Below are 23,014 nucleotides of genomic sequence, written 5' to 3'. Positions count from 1 at the left end.
TCACGACCCCAAATACCCGATCGTGATGACGCCTATCACATTACTAGGCAAGCCTACCCAAACATCGATCATAAACCCTTTTCTTTTAATAAACCATTTTCTAACACGGATTTAATTACCAAATTTTTCATAATAAGTGTTTAAAACAACTAAAATGTGCGGAAATCAATAAAACATAAACCAACACAGCCTAAATGTCTGGTGTCACAAGTCTAGAGCCTCTAAATACATAACCGATTGTCTAATACATCAAAAGTCTAAAAATACGAAAAGGAACAAGATAGGAAGGAGGAAGTAGGGCTGCGGACGCCATGCAGCTACCTTACAATATCCGACAAACTCTGGATCAGCTGAGGGCCCTCACTCTGCCGCTCGGGCACCTGGATCCGCACACAAGGTGCAGGGAGTAATGTGAGTACGCCAACTTAGTAAGTAACTAAAGTAAATAAGGTCTGAAAGTAGTGGCGAGCAGTTAAAAATCATATAAATGAATGAACAACAGGATAACAGATCAACTTCAAAATAAGGTCTGAAAGTAGTGACGAGCAGTTAAAAATCATATAAATGAATGAACAACAGGATAACAGATCAACTTCACAGTTTAAAACCGATTTTGTCATAAAATCTTCAGTTTCAGTTTAAATACATGAGATCATATACTTAACAATTTTTCAACATAGGCTTATTTTAAAAGAAGAGTGAAATCAGTAAGAAATATCATAACTGGGCCCCTCGGGCAAGGTATCACTCAGAATATGGCCTCTCGGGCAGCCTGTCAGTCACTCGTAACTCAACTCTCGTCACTCAATACTCACTCTCAGCACTCAGGCTCATTAATATCTCATAATAATAGAAATCATAGCAACCGCTGTGGCGTACAGCCCGATCCATAATTTATAGTCGACTACGCTCACTGGGGGTGTATAGACTCCGGAAGTGCTCTTACAGCCCAAGCGTCACATCGCTGAGGCGCGCACCCGACCCTCGGGCCTGTGTCTCGGAACTTGATAAATATCACATCAACAGAATCCTTATCCTTCCACGAGTCCATATATACCAAGAACACTGAAATCGGAGTCCAAATGGCCCCTCAAATTCTCATTTTAAAGTCTCTTAATCTCAAGCCCTAATCCCCAATTTTTCTTCCTTAATCTCCACTAATACCAAGATTAAATAATGAAAAAATGATCATAAACCCAAATAATGAAGCTTAGGGAACTTACCCAACTGATATCCCTTGATTTCTCTTGAAATCCACTGCCTTAACCTCTTTCCCATCTTAAAAAATGGAGTTCTTAGCAAAATTTCGCAAAGAAAACAATTTATACCTTCTGGCCCAGGCATTTTTGCATCTACGGCCAATTTACTGCTTCTGCGTTAAAGGCCACCGCATCTGCGGTCCTCACTTAACTTCCCATTTTCCGCATCTGTGATGCCATAACCGCACCTTCGCCTTCGCAGGTGCGGTCCCACAAACGCATCTGCGATTCCTGCCTTCACAGGACTTTTCCGCTTCTGCGACCTCCCTTCTCGCATCTACGGCATCGCACCTGCAGTCCCCAATCCGCAGGTGCGGAAATACCAGACGCAGAAAATCTGCAGCATTCTTCAAAATTCCAAACTCTCCGTCAACAATCCAAAATCACCCCGAGGCTCCCGGGACCTCAACCAAAATCACAAACATATCCCAAAACCTTATTCAAACTTGTACCAATCTTCAAAACACCTCAAACAACATCGAATCACCCAAAACACATCGGATTCAAGCCTAAATTTTCAAAATCTTCCGAATTCCACTTTTGATCAAAAACCTAACCAAACCACGTCCGAATGATCTGAAATTTTACACACACATCCCAAATGACATAACGGAACTACTGCAACTCTCAGAATTCTATTCCGACCCTTATATCAAAATCTCACCTATCAACCGGAAATCGCCAAAAATCCAATTTCACCAATTCAAGCCTAAATCTACTCCAGACCTCCAAACCTCATTCCGATCACGTTCCTAAGTCTCAAATCACCTCCCGAAGCTACCCGAATCATCGGAACTCACATCCGAGCCCTCTAACACATAAGTCAACATCCGGTTGACTCTTCCAACTTAAACTTCCTCAAAAGAGACTAAGTGTCTCAAACCTTACCAATTTCTTTCCGAACCCAAGCCAACCAACCCGATCGCATATAGAACCGATAGACAAAGTAATAAGAAGAAGAAATGGGGGAAACGGAGCGGTAACTTATGAGACGGCTGGCCGAGTCGTCACATCCTCCCCAACTTAAACAAATGTTCGTCCTCGAACGAGTTAAGAAACATACCTGAAGCCTCAAACAGGTGAGGATATATGTTTCGCATTTCCCGCTCGGTCTCCCAAGTAGCCTCCTCCACGGGCCGACCTCTCCACTGCACTTTCACTGAAGCTATATCCTTTGACCTCAACTTTCGAACCTGACGACCCAAAATAGCAACTGGCTCCACATTATAAGTCAAATCATCATCCATTTGAACCGTGCTGAAATCCAAAATATGAGACGGATCCCCAATATACTTCCAGAGCATAGAAACATGAAATACCGAATGCACACTCGACAAGCTGGGTGGCAAAGTAAGCTCATAATCCACCTCTCCAATCCTCCGAAGCACCTCAAAAGGCCCAATGAACAAAGGACTCAATTTACCCTTCTTCCCAAATCTCATAACACCCTTTATGGGCGAAACCTTCAACAGAACCTTCTCGCCAACTGTTAGTTTATATGAGTCCACCAAACTATAGAGTACCTGGTCCTCTATGAAATGATACGTAGAATGCAGTAAAGACTGAATGTAAAGAAGGCAAGAGATTTTCTACATGGAAAAATCCCACACAAGGGGATAAAAAAACCACGACCTACTCTTGTAGGCTTTTAACTCTACTAACTTGTAATCTACCTATTACAAGCCACTTTGCAAACACCCTATTGCAAAGACTTCAAACTAACTTGTGATGCAACCACCACAAGCCACTCTATAACTCTCCTAGTTACAAAGGATTTAAACTTATAACTATCCCTAGTCATAACATAAACTCAGAATTTTACGAATTTGATTTGTTCCTAAGACAACGCTTCTAAGAAAGCAAACTAGGAATTACAATGACGAACAAATAATAAGATTACAACTCAACTATAGATATACATAAACTCATGTAGAAACTAATCCTTAGTGGAGTTGTCTTCTTGTTCTTGACACACCAGTGACTTCAATGCCGGATGAATACTTTTTCTTCTTGAGAGAATATCACTGAATGCAAAAGAATGGTATGTCTTGCACCGGGTTGTTTTATCACAAAAGATAGCACAATGGATAGTGATGTCAACTCTTGGTGTACGCTTCTTCCTAATGAGAAGTGACTGTTGTACTGTCTGTACGTCCATTTTTGGGCAGTTGTGTTCCAGCTGGATAGTGGACTTTATACTTCTGTTAGGACACACCAACGGACCAGGTCCTAGTTGTGTTCCTCTTCTGTGATAGTTGCCAGATGGTCACTTTCTTCTGCTACGTTCCAGCTGTATACTTGACTTGTACTTTTGTTAGAGAACCCTAAGGGAGCAGGTCCCTATTGTGTTCCTCTTTATATTAATTGCGTACAGTCACTAACTTCTTTGTGTCAGAGAACCCTAAGGGACCAGGTCACTAGGTCCCTATTGTGTTCTTCCATGTGGTCGTTCATCCATTTGCTGATTTTCAAACTTCGACCAGTTCACACAAAATGTATCCTGTGGGCCATTTTCTCTATCTGGTTCTTCACAACAAGTTTGTTAGATCATCAAAACATAATAAGCAAAAGGCTAAGACATTGAAAACCCATCAATTTCCCCCTTTTTGATGATGACAAACTTAGGCATGGATAGTATTTGTTTAGACCAAAAATAACCATAGAGCAGAAATAACTAGATGAGATGCCAATTCCCCCTTAATCTTAGATCTCCCTCTTTGTGATTTTAGTTCCCCCTCAATCTCAGACTTGATTGTTCCCTCACCTTTACACAAGCATATTACCCCCTCAATCTGCGCTTCCCCCTTTTGGCATCATTAAAAAGTACAGGTATGAAGAAGAGCACAAGCAAGTAATAAGCATAAACAAGTCTAACACAGCTAGCCCATGCCACATATATGCACACAACATAATAGAAAAGAGAAGCCAGAGGAACACAATATTTTACAGGCAAAGAAAGGGGAGCTGTTTTATTAATGTTTACATTGGACTGAGCAATTCGGGAGCAGTAATGGTTAAGTTCAACATATCATCACAAAAAAAAAGCAAACAAAATTAAAACAACAGCCACAGGATGTTGGAGCAAAAATAGCTTGATACTAGGAGGATCCTAGGGGACATTAAAGGAAGGAGGCTTGGAGGAAGAGACAACAATGGTTTTGAGAACCAGGTCCAGTCTAGCATTTGCAAACAGTTGTTCTTCAAGTAATTGAGTCTGAAGTCTCTCATTTTCCTTTGTTATCCGGGCAACCTCCTCATGTACAGAATCAGATCCTTTAGCTGCTTGACTGAGCTGAGTTTCCAGTATGGCATTTCGAGCCCTCAACATTCTTATTTCCTCAGATGCTACATTTTGAGCATTGATAAACTGAGAAATAGTCGAGATGCTTCCACCAACTTTTTTTGTATATTCACATTCTTCTAGAGGGGTCTTAGAGAAGGTCTGCTTGCGTGAGCCCACTTTGGGATTTCCCAAGGGGACCTTATAGAATCTGAACACCTGAGTGAGGAGAAAGCCATAAGGTAACCCATGATTTCCACCCTTAAAATTTGCCACCTTCTGCATATGGTCTATCGTGATTGCTGGCAAATTGATTGGGACAAACTTATCAAGTGCTTCCATTAGGACCATATCCGATTTTATAGCAATAAAGCACCTCTCAAAGTGGGGTAAGAGTACTTTATTGACCAGTTCAAAAAGAAGCTGGTACTCAGGAAGCAATACCTTCTTATGGACATGTTCCCCCCATTGAATAGCTTGCTCTTTCATGATAGCTCTCCGAAGTTTTATTCCACAGACATCCTTAACTGAGGACACACCTTCACACGAAATTCTGAGAACCTTTCCCAATGTTGAAGCGTCGAGTACAATGTCCACTCCATTTACAAGCGCACAGATGTGATCCCCCTCAACAGTGAAAAGAGATGCGTAGAAGGTTTTTACTACATCTTCGTACACTAGAGGCATGCTCCCTTCAAACAGGTGTTCCCATTGTTGAAATTCCACAATCTCCAGAATTTGTCTTATGCCTGCCATCTCCGAAATTGCTGGATCAAATGTACAACCCCACAACACTTTTTGAGTTCTTAATCTCTGTATCCACAGGACACCATCACAGGTCATGGACCTTATTGAACCAGGTTCCTTACCAGTTTCCCCTTGTTGTTTGCTAGACCCTTCGGTAGACTTTCCTTTCCAGCTTGCCATCCCCACAGTATTGTCTTCAAACACGGCTAGCTTAGTTGGACTCCGTTTACACTTGCTGCTGCACTTCACGGATGACCCTTTCTGTTCGTCAACAGTTTTCTCAACTGTCATAGATTATTGTACTATGGAACCAGGTTCCCTAGAAGCATCTTTGTATGTCCGGTTTACTGACACACTCTTGATGAAATCCTTTGGATTCATTTTCCTCTTTTTCCTTGTCTTGATACTCCTCTTACTTTTCTGCAATGAGGATTCAAAACTCTCCTGCTGTAGTGACCTGGTGGTGGTTGATTTGGAGGAGGACTCTAAGAGCTTGGAGTGAACAGGAGGTCCATGAGTGAGTTTGCATGGAAGAGAATCAAGTTCATCAAAAGGCTTTTCTAAGAATATCTCATGAGCCAAGGACTCGAGGAGTGTTGTGGTTCTTACATCTCCTAGGAATGGAATTTCTTCCCCCTGGTACTCAGAAAAGAGATATGCTCCTTCATTCATCAGACTCTCAGCAGCTATAGCCATGATGTTATGAGCTGCTTCTTTTTCTAGTGACTCCTTGAGAGTCACTGAGTCCAACATGGAGGAGTTCAAATACTGGTCAGGATCATCCTCAGGGGCTTCTAACACTTGAGGAGTAAAACCTCATGTGTGGTCTTTGATGAGATCGTAGGATTGACTAGACATAGGATTCTCAAAATAGTGGTAAATAGGGTTTATCAGAAATGGAAAATATATAGGGGTGGAGGAGGAACGAGGAGTGGTAAGGTGGTAGAAGGCATGAAATAATGACGCTTTGGGGATGATTTCAAGGATAATGACGAAGTGGGAGCGGTGTTAATGGCAGGAGAATGAGATGATTGTTCGATCGCCATTAGATGAGTACTTGGTAGATGAGTAGAGAGAGAAAGAGAGAGATGGGGAGAAGATCCTAGCTATACAAAGGAGATGAAGGTTCATGACTTGCCGTGAGAGAGAAAGAAAGTTTTATTAGAAGAAGGGCTAATGATGAGCGGAGAGCGAAACAGGTTCTGAATAGTCCTGAAAACAGCAGTAGGTTTGTAGGGAAATGTTACCGTGCAGAGGGGATGAAAGGATTTGAAAGACAAGACATGACACGCAGACGTTGAAAAGTCGGATGCTGTGGCAGCTGAATTACAAAATATTTTTTTGTTTTAGAAAGGGCATGCAGAATTAAGCACATTACTACTAATCTAAGATACATAAACCTTTTGCCAGAGCAATCTTTTGAACAAGGTTTTAGCAGCTCCCCTCTCGCAGTTCATAACAGTACCTTTAGCTTCTATGATCGTCATGCGTGTTTACCTACAACAATATTGATGTGAGTTAGGCTTGGTTAGAAAACACTTTAGCTACCTTTACCTGACGGTATCTTACACAACCAACAGATGGAGGATCAGGTTCTTCACTAGATTCTTTGTGACCCCATCTTCACCTTGATTTATCCGGAATACTCTCTGCTTGAGGCTTTGATGCATATATCTGGAGTTTGGTCTTCTATTCTGCAATGTTTTCCACCGATCAATCCCTTCTTCATATTGACCCTCAGAAGAAGATCTCACCCTTCAATGTGTTTGATCCTCTTGTTTTTTGAAATTTCTCTCCAGTTGTTGATGAGGCCATTCCGTTTTGCTTCCTTGTCTCCCAGAAGATGAGGCATGAAACATGACAAGTGAACCGTTCCAAAAAGCACTTTTCTTTTCCATAGGATAACATTCTTATCTAGATCTAGAGTGAAAGGGAGTGATTGACTTGTTACGCAGATGGGAACCTTTAGTTTTGAGACAGAAGTTGATTGAAAAGGGAGATGTGGAGGTTGATTAGATTTCCCCACGCTTTGTGTTCTATTGCTTGTGCAGTGCCATGAGCTGCATTTTTACTCTTCCTTCAGCTTCAGTGGTAGTAGGTGACGTACCAGGTTCTTTGTGAGATGTGGAGGATAATGCTGCGTTGTCTTTCACCAATCTCCTTCATCTTGCTCACTTTATCATCCTCCCTATTTGAAGCCTCGGATATTTCCCAGAGACAGGATTGGTTCATCATATTGATCCTCACCGTTTCTTTCTTGGCAAGGGAGAGTGTCTTGTTGAATACCCCATGAGCACCTCCTACCATTGGGTGTGCCCTTTGTTGGAGACTTTCTGGCCTTATTTTATGGATTGTACCCCAGAAGGATTCCTTCGCTCGTCTTTTTGCATTGAGCTTCCCAAGCTGATCCTTCCTGTTGTCAAGAACAAGGCATTTTCTTCCATTAGGCAGCTCCTGGTGGGTTTTGATTTAGAAGGGACCTGGTTCAACACTTGTTCTCAAAGTAGAGAGCAGAATTCACTCCTTTTGCCCAGAATTTCTTGGCGATTCCATAGGCGATGAGCACTGTCCATGCAGCACTTTCCAGCTTCGTTCTTTCTTTCAGCTACACCATTTTGTTGTGGAGTCCTTGGTATTGAGAAATTGTGCGTGATCCTTTCTCCCCCTCCTCCATCATTTTGTGAACTCATGTCCAGGTGACACTTGAGTTTGGAAGACCACGGACCAGGTCCACCTGAGTTAATTTATTCAGAGGTGAGAAGTTTGAATATACCAATCCTTCATGCCATGGTTGTGACTTCACTCATCTCATACGGCCAACTTATGGAGATTCATGATTAGTATGAGTGAATTTTCTTGTTTCCTTTGTCCACTGAGACCACTTGGTGAGTTATTAGATTGGTGGCTGCACTTTTTAGGCCATTCACATAGTGCTCGTTCCCACTTGAGTGCAAAAAGAACCTTTCTACCTTTTCATTCACTAAGAATGTACCCTTTACTTCCTTCTCAATGATACATTCCCTTCCTGCAGGGCTTTCAGTGAGAAGAAATTCATGATGTTTTCAGCTGCGTGCTTTAAGCATCCATTGTCCATAGTCCATCGCAGTCTGCTTCCTTTCACTGTTCCCTGCTCATGCACATCAAGGGTTAGATTTAGGAACCCAAACTAGTTTGGGTCCCTTGTTATTATAAAAAGGATGAATGAGGGATTTCCTAGTCTATGCAGGCAACATCCACTTTTTGCGAGTGGTACCTGGTCCTTTGTTAGTAGTCATTCTATCAGTAAACACTTTGTTCTTCTGAGCAGACTGAATCCTGGCTAGTTATCAGGAACAGGGACATACTTGTTGTGCGGGTTGTAGGGAGTTTTCTCCCTTTAGAACCCGATGCCCTACTTGTTCCCACTATTGTTGAGATACATGGCAGTGGCAGCATCTGAGTACCACTCTCAAGATCATTTCTTACTTTCTCCAGCTCAGCTTGGAGTTGCTGATTACTCTCGAGTTCACTGCAGAGACTGGTTTTTACAACAGTTAACTCCTTTTCAAGCATGATGTGCGACTCACTGGCTACTTCCTTCCCTTTCCCAAGACTTACATTCCTATGTTCTCTATTGAGTCCCTCAACGGTTTCCTCTAGATCAGTGCATATTACTAACAAGTCATCTCTTTCCTCTTCAATAGATGCAACTTTTTCTTTTAAAGTGTGCTTCTCATTGGTAAGACCTTCTATTGTTTTTTTTAGATTTACAACTACTACCATCAGATCGTCTCTCTCATTTTCCACACTATTTATTCTTTCATTCAAGGCTTCCTTCTATTATTCAAGATTAGCTATGGTCTCATTTAAGTCCACTACACAGACCACTAGATCATCTCTAGATTGTTCGACCTCTCCTAGTTCTACGGTCAGAATCTCCTTATCACTTACAAGACTATAATAGGCATCAATTAGGACATTAGATAAAGACTTTAGCTTCTTAGAAGAATAAGATTTCAGATTTCTCTAAACATCTCTGAAGTTTACCTCATCGTCTTCATCTTCTTCATCATCTTTATCTGACTGTGCCATCAGCGCGAACAGTGAATCGTACTTTGTTGCTTTAGTTTCCACTGCCATCATGGAACTGTTTTTTGCATCTGATTCTCTTTCGAATTCACTGGAGGAGTCTCCCCAAGCAGCAAGAGCCTGCTTAACAATATTATCTGCAGCACTTTTTCGATTGAACCTTTTATCTGGAACCAGGTTCCTTTTTCATGCTTTGTCAGGATTTTGCTTGTATTGCTCATGGTTCGCGAGTGGGCATTCCTTGATGAAATGCCCTGACTTTCCACATCTGTGACAGAGATCGTTGTTCCTTGTTTTACTTGAACTGCCCCACTTTGGTATAACACCATTTCTTCGAACCATCTTTTGAAATCTCTTAGTAAGATAGGCTATGTCACTATCTTCATCACTTGAATCGTTGCTTTCAGCCTTAAGCACCAAGTTCTTTTCCTTTTTGGGCTCTCTTCTTTCACTGTTTTTCTTTCTTTTCATCTCGTATGTCTTCAAATTGCCAATCAACTCATCCATGGTTAGAGTCTGTAGATCTTTAGCTTCAGTGATGACATTTACCTTACTTTCCCAAGACCCAGGTAGAACACTGAGGATTTTTCTTACAAGCTTGTTTCTGGGAATGACATCTCCAAGTGAGTGAAGCTCATTTACGATGGAGGTGAATCTGGTGTGCATATCTTGTATGGACTCATCATCCTTCATCTTGAAGAGCTCATATTCAGTGGTAAACATATCGATCTTGGATTGTTTGACCTGAGTAGTTCCTTCGTATGCGGTTTGTAAAGCTTCCCATATTTCTTTGGCAGTTTCACAAGTTGATACTCTACTGTACTCATCAGGTCCTATGACACACATCAAGATTTTCTTGGCATGATAGTTCTTTTCTACAACTTTTCTATCAATGTCGTTGTACTCTCTTCTCCCTTTGGGAACCAATGGTCCTGTTTCTTCAAGTTTCTTCATGGGAACATATGGACCATCACAAATAATGTCTCACAGCTCTAAATCTTCTGCCATCATAAAATCATGCATCTGGGTCTTCCACCAGCCATAGTATTGACCATTGAATCTAAGAGGTCTATAGGTTGATTGTCCTTCTTCAAAGTTTGGTGGAGCAACCATTTAGGATCCTTCCTAGGTGTTATCCTGATAGGAGAAACCTGCTCTGATACCAATTGTTAGTTTATATAAGTCCACCAAACTATAGAGTACCCGATCTTCTATGAGATGATACGTAGAATGCAGCTGAATGTAAAGAAGGCAAGAGATTTTCTACGTGGAAAAATCCCACACAAGGAGATCAAAAAAACCACGACCTACTCTTGTAGGCTTTTAACTCTACTAACTTGTAATCTACCTATTACAAGCCACTTTGCAAACACCCTATTGCAAAGACTTCAAACTAACTTTTGATGCAACCACCACAAGCCACTCTATAACTCTCCTAGTTACAAAGGATTTAAACTTATGACTATCCCTAGTCACAACATAAACTCAGAAGTTTACGAATTTGATTTGTTCCTAAGACAACGCTTCTAAGAAAGAAAACTAGGAATTACAATGACGAACAAATAACAAGATTACAACTCAACTATGGATATACATAAACTCATTTAAAAACTGATCCTTAGTGAAGTTGTCTTCTTGTTCTTGACACACCAGTGACTTTAATGCCGGATGAATACTTTTGCTTCTTGAGAGAATATCACTGAATTCACAAAGAATGGTGTGTCTTGCACCAGGTTGTTTTATCACAAAATATAGCACAATGGATAGTGATGTCAACGCTTGGTGTACGCTTCTTCCCAATGAGAAGTGACTGATGTATTGTCTGCACAGCCACTTCTGGGCAGTTGCATTCCAGCTGGATAGTGGACTTTGTACTTCTGTCAGGACACACCAATAGACCAGGTTCTAGTTGTGTTCCTCTTCTGTGACAGTTGCTAGATGGTCACTTTCTTCTGCTACGTTCCAGCTGTGTACCTTACTTGTACTTCTGCCAGAGAACCCTAAGGGAGCAGGTCCCTGTTCTGTTCCTCTTTATATTGATTGTGTGCAGTCACTGACTTGTTTGTGTCAGAGAACCCTAAGGGACCAGGTCACTAGGTCCCTGTTGTGTTCTTCCCTGTGGTCGTTCATCCATTTGCTGATTTTTAGACTTCAACCAGTTCACATGAAATGTATCCTGTGGGCCAGGTTCTCTATCTGGTTCTTCACGACAAGTTTGTTAGATCATCAAAACATAATAAGCATAAGGCTAAGACATTGAAAACCCATCACCAACCATGTAGGACACATCTCGAACCTTCCTGTTAGCATAACTATTCTGCCTTGGCTGCGCTGTACTAAGCCTCTCTTGAATTACCTTCACCTTCTCTAAAGCATCCTGCACCAAGTCTGTCCCCAATAGCCTAGCCTCACCCGGCTCAAACCAACCAACCGGAGATCTACACCGCCTCACATACAAAGCCTCATATGGAGCCATCTGAATACTCGACTGGTAGCTGTTGTTATAAGAAAACTCTGCAAGCGGTAAAAACTGATCCCATGACCCTCCGAAATCAATGACACAAGCACGCAACATGTCCTCCAATATCTGAATAGTGTGCTCGGACTGCCCGTCTGTCTGAGGGTGAAAAGTTATGCTCAACTCAACCTGAGTACCCAAATCGCGCTGCACAGACCTCCAAAACTGTGAAGTAAACTGAGTGCCCCTATCTGAAATGATGGAAACTGGGACACCATGCAAACGAACAATCTCCCGAATATAGATCTCTGCCCACCGCTCTGAAGAATAGGTAGTACACACAGGAGTGAAGTGCGCGGACTTGGTCAGTCAATCCACAATCACCCAAATAGCATCGAACTTCCTCAAAGTCCGTGGAAGTTCAACTACAAAGTCCATAGTGATCCTCTCCCACTTCCACTATGGAATATCCATCTGCTGAAGCAAGCCATCCGGTCTCTGATGCTCATATTTTACCTGCTGACAATTGAAGCACTGAGCTACAAATCTCACCATGTCTTTCTTCATTCTTCTCCACCAGTAATGCTACCTCAAGTCTTGATACATATTCGCGACACCCGGATGAATGGAATATCGTGAGCTATAGGCCTCCTCCAGAATCAACTCCCGAAGCCCATCTACATTGGGCACGTATATCCGGCCTTGTATCCTTAACACCCCATCATCACCAATAGTCACATCTCTGGCATCATCATGCTAAACTCTGTCCTTAAGGACAAGAAAATCCGGATCATCATACTGGCGTTCTCTGATGCGATTATATAAGGAAGACCGAGAAACCACGCAAGCCAATACCCGACTGGGCTCCAAAACATCTAACCTCACGAACCTATTGGCCAATGCCTGAACATCAACTGCAAGAGGTCTCTCCCCAACTGGAATATATGCCAAACTCCCCATACTCACTGCCTTTCGGCTCAATGCATCAGCCACCACATTGGCCTTCCCCGGATGGTACAGAATAGTAATATCATAATCCTTTAGCAACTCCAACCATCTCTGTTGCCTCAAATTAAGATCATTCTACTTGAACAAGTGCTTGAGGCTACGATGATCAGTAAACACCTCACAAGACACATCATACAAGTAATGCCTCCAAATCTTCAACGTGTGAACTATGACAGCCAACTCTAAATCATGAACGAGGTAGTTCTTCTCATGGGACTTCAACTGATGAGAAGCATAAACAATAACTCTACCCTCCTACATCAACACACAACCAATACCAACTCGCGAAGCATCATAATACACGGTATATGAACTTGAAGCTGATGGCAAAACTAACATTGGAGCTGTGGTCAAGGCTATCCTGAGCTTCTAAAAGCTCTCCTCACACTCATCCGACCACACAAATGGAGCACCCTTCTGAGTCAACTTGGTCAAGGGCGATTTGATAGATGAGAATTCCTGAACAAACCAAGAAATCTACGAATCTCTGTGGCTGAGGACGGTCTGGGCCAACTCTGAACCACCTTTATCTTCTTCGGATCAACCTGAATACCCTCGCTGGACACCACATGCCCCAAGAGAGCCACTGAACTGAGCCAAAATTCACACTTGGAGAATTTTGCATAAAGCTTCTCCTCTCTCAATCTCTGCAACACAACTCTTACATGCTCCGCGTGCTCCTCCTGACTACGCGAATACACCAGAATATTATCAATGAAGACTATGACAAATAAGTCGAGATAAGGCCAGAAAATGATGTTCATCAAATGCATGAACGCTGCTGGGGCATTGGTCAGCCCAAAAGACATCACCAAGAACTCATAATGACCATAACGGGTCCTGAACGCTATCTTAGGAATATCCGAGTCCCTCATCTTCAACTGGTGATAAACAGAACGAAGATCAATCTTGGAGAACTCTCTCGCTCCCTAGAGCTGGTCGAATAAATCATCAATGCGAGGCAAAAGATACTTGTTCTTAATTGTTACTTTGTTCAATTGCCTATAATCAATGCACATCCTCATAGTGCCATCCTTCTTCTTCACAAATAAGACCGGTGCACCCCAATGTGACACACTTGGCCGAATGAACCCCTTATCGAGGAGTTCCTAAAGTTGCTCCTTTAACTCTTTCAACTCCGCTGGTGCCATACGATATGGCAAAATAGAAAAGGGTTGAGTGCCCGGCACTAGGTCAATACCAAAATCAATATCCCTGTCCGGTGGCATGCCTGGCAGGTCTGCAGGAAACACATCGGAAAATCCCTCACAACTGGGACAGAATCAATACTGGAGTCTCTGCACCGACATCCCTCACAAAGGCTAGATACGAAAGACATCCCTTCTCAACCATACGCTGGGCCTTCAAGAATGAGATCACCCTACTGGGAACATAATCAGCCAAACCTCGCCACTCGATCTATGGCACACCCGGTATAACCAATGTGATTGTCTTGGCATGACAGTCCAGAATAGCACGATACGGAGATAGTCAATACATGCCCAAAATGACATCGAAATCCACCATACACAATAATAAAAGATCCACTCAGGTCTCCAGACCCCCAATAGTCACCACACATGACCAGTACACACAGTCTACAATAACAGTATCGCCCACCGGAGTAGATACATGAACAAGTGAAATAAGAGACTCACGGGGCATATCCAAATAATGGGCAAAGTACGATGACACATAAGAAAAGGTGGAATCGAGATCAAATAATATAGAGGCATCTCTGTGGCAGACTAAAACAATACCTGAAATCACGGCATCTGAAGCAACAACATCTGGTCTACCTGGGAGGGTATAGAAATGAGCCTGACCACTACCTGATCGACCTCCCCCTCTAGGGAAACCCCTAGCTGACTGACCTCCACCCCTAGCTGGGTGGGTGGGTGGTAAAGTAACTAGAGCTGAAGTCGAGGGTTGACCCCTATACTGAGACGGACCATCATGAAGACAAGGACACTACTTCCTCATATGCCCAAACTCTCCACACTCTTAACAACTCCCCGGTGCTAGAGATGGGGACTGAAGGGAATCCCTAGCACCGAAATGACCAGTAAAAGGACCTGGCATGGAAGAACCCTGAACCGATGGAGCACGGGACGAACTCTGGGCTGGAAGGGCACTGAGGGATGGATGGACCTGATGAGAACTGTAAGATCCATGACCCGATGATGCCCCACGATAACCTGGGTAAGCTGACTGAGCCTACCTAAATGGACGGCCTCTGCCATGCTGAAACTGACCCCTCGAAGGAGCAATACTAAAGCTACAAGATCCCCGAGGCCTCTTGGCCTCCCTCTCCTCTCGCTCCTTGTGTCAAAACGACTCAATCTCACGGGCGATGCCAACAACCTCCTTAAAAGTAGCACCCATCACCCTCTCCCTAGTCATGAGAATCCGAAGCTAATATGTGAGGCCATCTACAAACCTCCTGATCCTCTCTCGATTTCTAGGAACCAACCAGACCGCATGACGAGCTAACTCAAAGAACCACATCTCATACTACGTCACAGTCATCTCTCCCTGATGCAACTGCTCAAACTTCCTGCGTAGCTCCTCTCGGCGAGATTATGGAACATACTTCTCCAGAAAGAGAACAGAGAACTGCTGGAAGGTAAGGGGCACTGCACCAACAGGCCTACGCCTCTCATATTCCTCCTACCAAGTAAAGGCAGCTCCAGAAAACTGAAAGGTGGTAAATGCTACACCACTGGTCTCTAGAATAGCCGCTGTACAAAGCATCCTCTGGCACTTATCCAAGAAACCCTAGGCATCCTCTCCCTCTGCACCACTGAGAGTCGGAGGCTGGAGTCTACCAAACCTCTCTAATCGACGTTGCTCGTCGTCCGGCATAACTGGTACCACATACTCCTGAGCTGGTGCAACCGCCTAGGCTGGAGGTGCCCCCGGTGTTTGGAATTCCTGTACAACCTGCTCAGGTGTGCGAGCAACGGGAGTCTGGGTGCCTCCCACGGCCTAAGAAGTAGCTGTGGCCGTAGTAACTGAGACCGCCTGAGCCAAACCGGTACACACTGATAAAATCTGAGCTACAGCCTTCTGAAGGCCTGGAATCATAATAGGCACAGCTGGTGCCTGAGCTGGTGCTGCTGTAGCATCCACAACTGGGACCTGATCCTGAATTGGGGCAACTGGTGGATCTACAAGTGCTGCCCTAGCTGTTTTTCCCCTACCACGGCCTCGACCGCGTCCTCGGCCTCTAGTAGCCCTAGCCGGTGGTATTTGTGGTCATCCATCTTGTCATATAGCACGTGTCCTCACCATCTATGAGAGAATGGAGTAATAGAAGTTTAGTACTCGGATCAACAGATTCGCACGACAAGAATTTCAAGAATATGAAGTTTTTCCTAAAAGTTCTGCAGCCTCTCGAGGATAAATACAAATGTCTCCATATCGATCCGCGAAACTCTACTAAACCGGCTCATGACTCGAGAGACCTATGTAACCTAGGCTCTGATACCAACTTGTCACGACCCCAAATACTCGGTTGTGATGTCGCCTATCACATTACTAGGCAAGCCAACCCAAACATCGATCATAACCTTTTCTTTTAGTAAACTATTTTCTAACACGGGTTTAATTACCAAATTTTTCGTAATAAGTGTTTAAAACAACTAAAATGTGCGAAAATCAATAAAACATAAACCAACACAGCCCAAACATCTAGTGTCACAAGTCTAGAGCCTATAAATACATAACTGACTATCTAATACATCAAAAGTCTAAAAATGTGAAAAGGAACAAGATATGAAGGAGGAAGCAGGGCTGCGGATGCCATGCAGCTACCTTGCAATCTCCGGCAAACTCTGGATCAGCTGACGACGCTCACTCTGCCGCTCGGGCACCTTGATCTGCACACAAGGTGCAGAGAGTAATGTGAGTATGCCAACTCAGTAAGTAACTAAAGTAAATAAGGTCTGGAAGTAGTGACGAGTAGTTTAAATTCATATAAATGAATGAACAACAGGATAACAGATCAACTTCATAGTTTAAAACCAGTTTCGTCATAAATTCTTCAGTTTCAATTTAAATACATGAAATCATATACTTAACAATTTTTCAACAGAGGCTTATTTTAAAAGAAGAGTGAAATCAGTAAGAAATATCATAACTGGGGCCCTCGGGCAAGGTATCACTCAGAATATGGCCTCTAGGGCAGCCTCTCAGTCACTCGTGACTCAACTCTCGTCATTCAGTACTCACTCTCAGCACTTAGGCTCATTAATATCTCATAATAATAGAAATCATAGCAACCGTTGCGGCATGCAGCCCGATCCATAATTTATAGTCGACTACGCTCACTGGGGGTGTACAGACTCCGGAGGGGCTCCTACAGCCCAAGCGTCACATTGATGCGGCGCGCTACCCGATCCAACATACATATCGCTGTGGCGTGCAACCCGATCCATATGAGTATCGCTGCAGCGTGCAGCCCGATCCATATTCTATACATATATAAATATCCTCACCATTAGGTTCTCAACCTCTCTCAGTCATTAACCTCATAGCCTCTCGGGCACAACAATAGAAATTAGGGAACTCAGTCCAAACAGTCTTCACATTTAAGAAGTAGGGTGATAAAACCAGTTTGAAATAATAAACGGGTAAAACATGACTGAGGATATGCTTTCAAACAAGTAGAGTGAGGAACAACAGTAAAAATGCCCCTAAGGGTCTTAACAGGTCGGCACAAGGCCCCAAACATGACATATAGCCCATAATATAGTATAAATAATCTAAAGTACGGAATATCATATGGTTCCAAATCAAATACGCATTTTAATAGTCGCTACGGGACGGACCAAGTCACAATCCCTACCGGTGCACGCCCACACGCTCGTTACCTAGCATGTGTGTCACTGCATTTATCAAAACAAGTCAAATACTAGTATTTTGTACCCTCAGTTCCAGATTTACAATGGTTACTTACCTCAAACCGGTGAAAATACTAGTCCGCGATGTCTTTGCCCCTCGAATCGGCGTCTACTCGCGTCGAATCTATCCAAAATAAGAATCACAACATCAAGAAATGCTAAGGGAACGAAGCCCAAGCGAAAATAATCAATATACGACACAAATCACGAAATTACCAAAACCCAACCCCTAGGCCCACGTCTCGGAACTCGATAAAAATCACATCAACGAAATCATTATCCTTCCACGAGTCCATACATACCAAGAACACTGAAAACAGAGTCCTAATGACCCCTTAAATTCTCATTTTAAAATCTCTTAATCTCAAGCCCTAATCCCCAATTTTTCTTCCTTAATCTCCACTAATACCATGATTAAATAATGGAAAAATGATCATAAACCCAAATAATGAAGCTTAGGGAACTTACCCCACTGATATCCCTTGATTTCTCTTGAAATTCACTGCCTTAGCCTCTTTTCCGTCTTCAAAAATGGAGTTCTTAGCAAAATTTCGCGTAGAAAACAATTTATACCTTCTGGCCCAGGCATTTTTGCATCTACGGCCAATTTACCTCTTCTGTGGTAAAGTCTACTGCATCTGCGGTCCTCACTTAACTTCCCATTTTCCGCATCTGCGATGCCATAACTGCATTTGCGCCTTCGCAGGTGCGGTCCCACAAACGCATCTGCGATTCCTGCCTTCCCATTCCTTTTCCGCTTCTGTGACCTCCCTTCTCGCATCTGCGGTATCGCACCTGCGGTCCCCAATCCACAGGTGCGGAAATACCAGAAGCAGAAAATCTGCAGCATTCTTCAAAATTCCAAACTCTCCGTCAACAGTCCGAAATCACCCCGAGGCCCCCGGGACCTCAACCAAAATCACAAACATATCCCAAAACCTTATTCAAACTTGTACCAATCTTGAAAATACCTCAAACAACATCGAATCACCCAAAACACATCGGATTCAAACCTAAATTTCCAAAATCTTCTGAATTCCGCTTTTGATAAAAAAAACCCAACCAAACCACGTCTGAATGACCTGGAATTTTATACACACATCCCAAATGACACAACGGAACTACTGCAACTCCCGGAATTCCATTCCTACCCCTATATCAAAATCTCACCTATCAACCAGAAATCGCCAAAAATCCAATTTTGCCAATTCAAGCCTAAATCTACTCCGGACCTCCCAAACTCTTTTCGATCACGTTCCTAAGTCCCAAATCACCTCCCAAAGCTATCCGAATCATCGGAACTCACATCCGAGCCCTCTAACATATAAGTCAACATCCAGTTGACTTTTTCAACTTAAGCTTCCCCAAAAGAGACTAAGTGTCTCAAACCTTACCAATTCCTTTCCGAACCCGAGCCAACCAACCCGATCGCATATAGAACCGATAGACAAAGCAATAAGAAGCAAAAATGGGGGAACCAGAGCGGTAACTCATGAGACGACTGGCTGGGTAGTCACACTAATACGAACAATTAAGAATATCAAATAAATGAGTTATAGGTGAAATAAATGTTCAAACCAGTTGCAACATTATGATCAAGCATGAATTTAGACTAACTAATGACCTTCTCCTCGGTAGGACCCTCGATTCAAGCCTGGTCGTGAATGGAGGACGAACAAATAAGGAAAACTTTCATAATAGCTAAAAGACAGAAAATAAACTTGTATTGTTTTGATTTGCGTGTTACAATATGTCTTACAAAAGAAAAACTTCCCTTTTATAAAGTAGGAGAGTTTCATCCCTAGTATAAATCTAAAAAAGGTAAAAATCTTCCCTTCTCAGTAACTACTGATCCATAATCGACATCGAGCGAGATATGTGCCGTGATATCCGGTGGGGTGTGAATATCACGGCCATTTATCCGCCATGCATAACCGTTTTACCACGTTTCTCGAGGTTTTTGAACTCATTCTTGGCTAGAGGTGCGTCGCTTTACCGTACCCGTTGACAAGCACATCGTTCGTTCTCTCTCGTTCTCGATATGAAGGTTCTTTAACATCGATCACAATCTCGTGCATCCGTACCCTTCCTTCATTTTCTCATCGGGAAATTGGGGTAGACGTTAACCTCGATGCCACGACCCAAAATCCCTGCGAAGGAGTTGTGATGGCACCTAGTCTCTAAACTAGGTAAGTCCAGCATTAACAAAATTAACATTGATATTCACTAACTTCAAATTAGATAACTCTGAACACTTATAATTTCCAAAACCGGTAGTACAAGTCATAAGCCTTTCTAAGAGTAGTTATACATAATAAATACATAATTGTCCCGGAACAAAAGGAACCCATGGAAATAAGTACAAATGAAGGTGACTCTGAGACCTGCGAATGCAGCATCAGGTTTACCTTGAGTCTCCACCGCGACGATCCGTGCAACTACTATCGATCAAATACCTGGATCTGTACAAAAATGTACAGAAGTGTAGTATGAGCACACTACAGCAGTGCCCAGTAAGTATCAAGACTAACCTCAATGGAGTAGTGACAAGGAACAGTCAAGACACCTATTGGTCAAATAAATTGAACAGGATATGATAATTAACTATCAAGATAAAGATAACAAAATAATATCAACAACAGGGTGAAATCAAGCTGCAAACAGTAGAGACAATAAAGGGAAACACGGATGGAAAAGAAAGATAAACAAGTAAATTAACACCAACATAGCTGGGACACAGACAAGTAAAAATGTGCTCGAATAAAGAAGGCGATGTTAACTCAATCAATCACATCATTTCTGATACACAATTTCGAATCCTCGATGTCTCATATCATAACCTCAATTTCTAAACCTTTAGCACACATGGCACCTTGTGCCCACATATTTCTATTTCACTTTTCACAACAATATCCTCGTGCTACCCAATACATAATCCGTAACAAATACAATTAAGATATTCAAGGAGTCTCATTTATACAACATAAGGTAAATTACAGTTTCTAAACCAATTAGGAAATCAACGAAAAAGATGAAGTTATTTTTAGAAATTGTTTGAGTGAAGAAAATACCCTTTTCAAATAAAAATACAACATCGAATAAATTATCGCCTTTAATATAGGTTTTATTAAATTAAAACTTAATAGAAATTCCATTTTAAATAAAATAGAACCTCAGACGGTTTAAGAAAATTTAATTGAGAAACTAAGTGAAATAAAAACATAACAATTATTAGAGTTTGAAATATTGAAATGTATATATAAATAAGGTGAGTTCAGATTTAAAAGTCATACAAAGTAGCATAATATTATTTCCTTTATTTTAAATCACTAAATTACTAACAATTTAGCAGGACAAGAGGAAATGATTCAACGTAGTAAATTTACTTTGAAAATTAATTCACTAGAGTAATAGTTTCAGGATAAGAACTCAAGGAACAACGGCGAGTCAATAACATAATGTCAATAACCCGATCCTCAAAACTCAGTAGAACCTGAAATACAAATTATCAAAGTCTTGAACAAATGAACTAGGGTCTTATCAGTATCCAGCTATAACCAATCCCTAAGTAAACTGTAAAACTACCGAATAACTTGTACAGTCAAAGAGGAATACATAAGCACATATATTGATGCGCCGCGCATCCCGATCTCACCAATCCTCCTTTATTCCTCCGTAATAATTACAATAAGAGTAGATAGTATATATATATGTTGCGGCGCACAACACGATCCCACCAGTCCTTCCTTATTCCTCCGTAATAATTACGATAAAAGTAAATAATATATATATGTTGCGATGCGCAACCTGATCCCACCAGTCCACCCGTATTGCTCCTCAATATATCACCCTTATTTCTTATGTTGCGACGTGCAACCCGATCCCACCTGTCCACCCTTATTACTCCTGTTGCGGCGTGCAACCCGATCCCACCAGACAATATCAATTCTCCCTTATTCCTCCTCAATATATCACCTTATTCCTCCTGCTGCGGCGTGCAACCCGATCCCACCAGACAAAAGCTTAAATCAACAACAACAACCACAACAATGGATTTCAAAACTCGTTTTGCATGCCAAATGATCTCGAAACTTGCTTTTGATGCCTCCAATGGATTTCTTGTGAATTTTCAGTCAAGTTAGGCTTTTGAATCACTCCATTTGACCTTATAATGAAGGAGATATGTTGGTTTCAATAGTTGGAAATGGTGTAGATTTTTAATTACGAAGTCAGTGGCATTTTCGTAATTAATATGAAAAATCTAGCAGCCCAATTCTTAGCAAAATGAGTACAAAATCCTCATACGATGTCCAAATTTGACGATTCATTTTGCTATGACTCCTTAATTACGATACAGATCTAATGCTTCAATCAAAACAAAAATCGGAGCTCATTTGTTTAATGTGGTACCAATTATGCTTGAAGAAACGACATCGAAACAAAAGAAAAACGAATGCAACACAACTCAAATCTATCCGAAACTCACCCGGGCCCCTTGGGACCCCGTACGAACATACCAACAAGTCCCATAACAAAACACGAACCTACTCAAGGCCTTAAATCAAGCATAACAACATCAAAACGACGAAACACATCTCAAATCAAACTTAATGAACTTTCAAACTTTTGACTTCCGAAAACTCGCGCCGAAACATATTAAATCAACTCGGAATGAACTCAAATTTTGCACACAAGTCCTAATACATCATATAGAGCTACTTGTGCCCCCAAACTATCGAGCGAAGTACAAATTCTCAAAACGACCGGTCTGGTCGTTACATTCTCCTCTACTTAAGCATACGTTCGTCCTCGAACATGCCCGGAGTCATTCCAAAGACATCAACCACAGAATGAGCCCACTATACATACACATGGGGGTGATTCCCCATCACCCAAACCTATGTAAGACTGACAATGCAACTTTACTGAAGGTCTCACCTCATCCTTACTCCATAACCTTAGGACATAACCCAAACATCAACATCTGAAATTCATCATAGGACCCGAATCTCGCATCATTTCACTGTATAAACCTGAACAAGCTGAATCGAGCCATAATTACAACCCAGGGTACAAACACACGATGTTCCACACAACTCAAATGCCCGTAGCAATAACTTCTGACCACCATAGCTGCCCAAATAACATTCTGGACGTCGGCAATACACTTTCACATTGAATAGAACCTTATTCCGGACCTCCACAATGTTGCCCATAATAAAGAAACATTTGGGGACTCATAACCGCCCATGAAATCAACAAATCAAGAAGCTCTCTCGTCTGTCCAGGG

The sequence above is a fragment of the Nicotiana tabacum genome, chromosome 8, assembly GCF_000715075.1.
Source record: "Nicotiana tabacum cultivar K326 chromosome 8, ASM71507v2, whole genome shotgun sequence".
Taxonomy (NCBI): domain Eukaryota; kingdom Viridiplantae; phylum Streptophyta; class Magnoliopsida; order Solanales; family Solanaceae; genus Nicotiana; species Nicotiana tabacum.
This window is presented reverse-complemented; position numbering follows the sequence as displayed.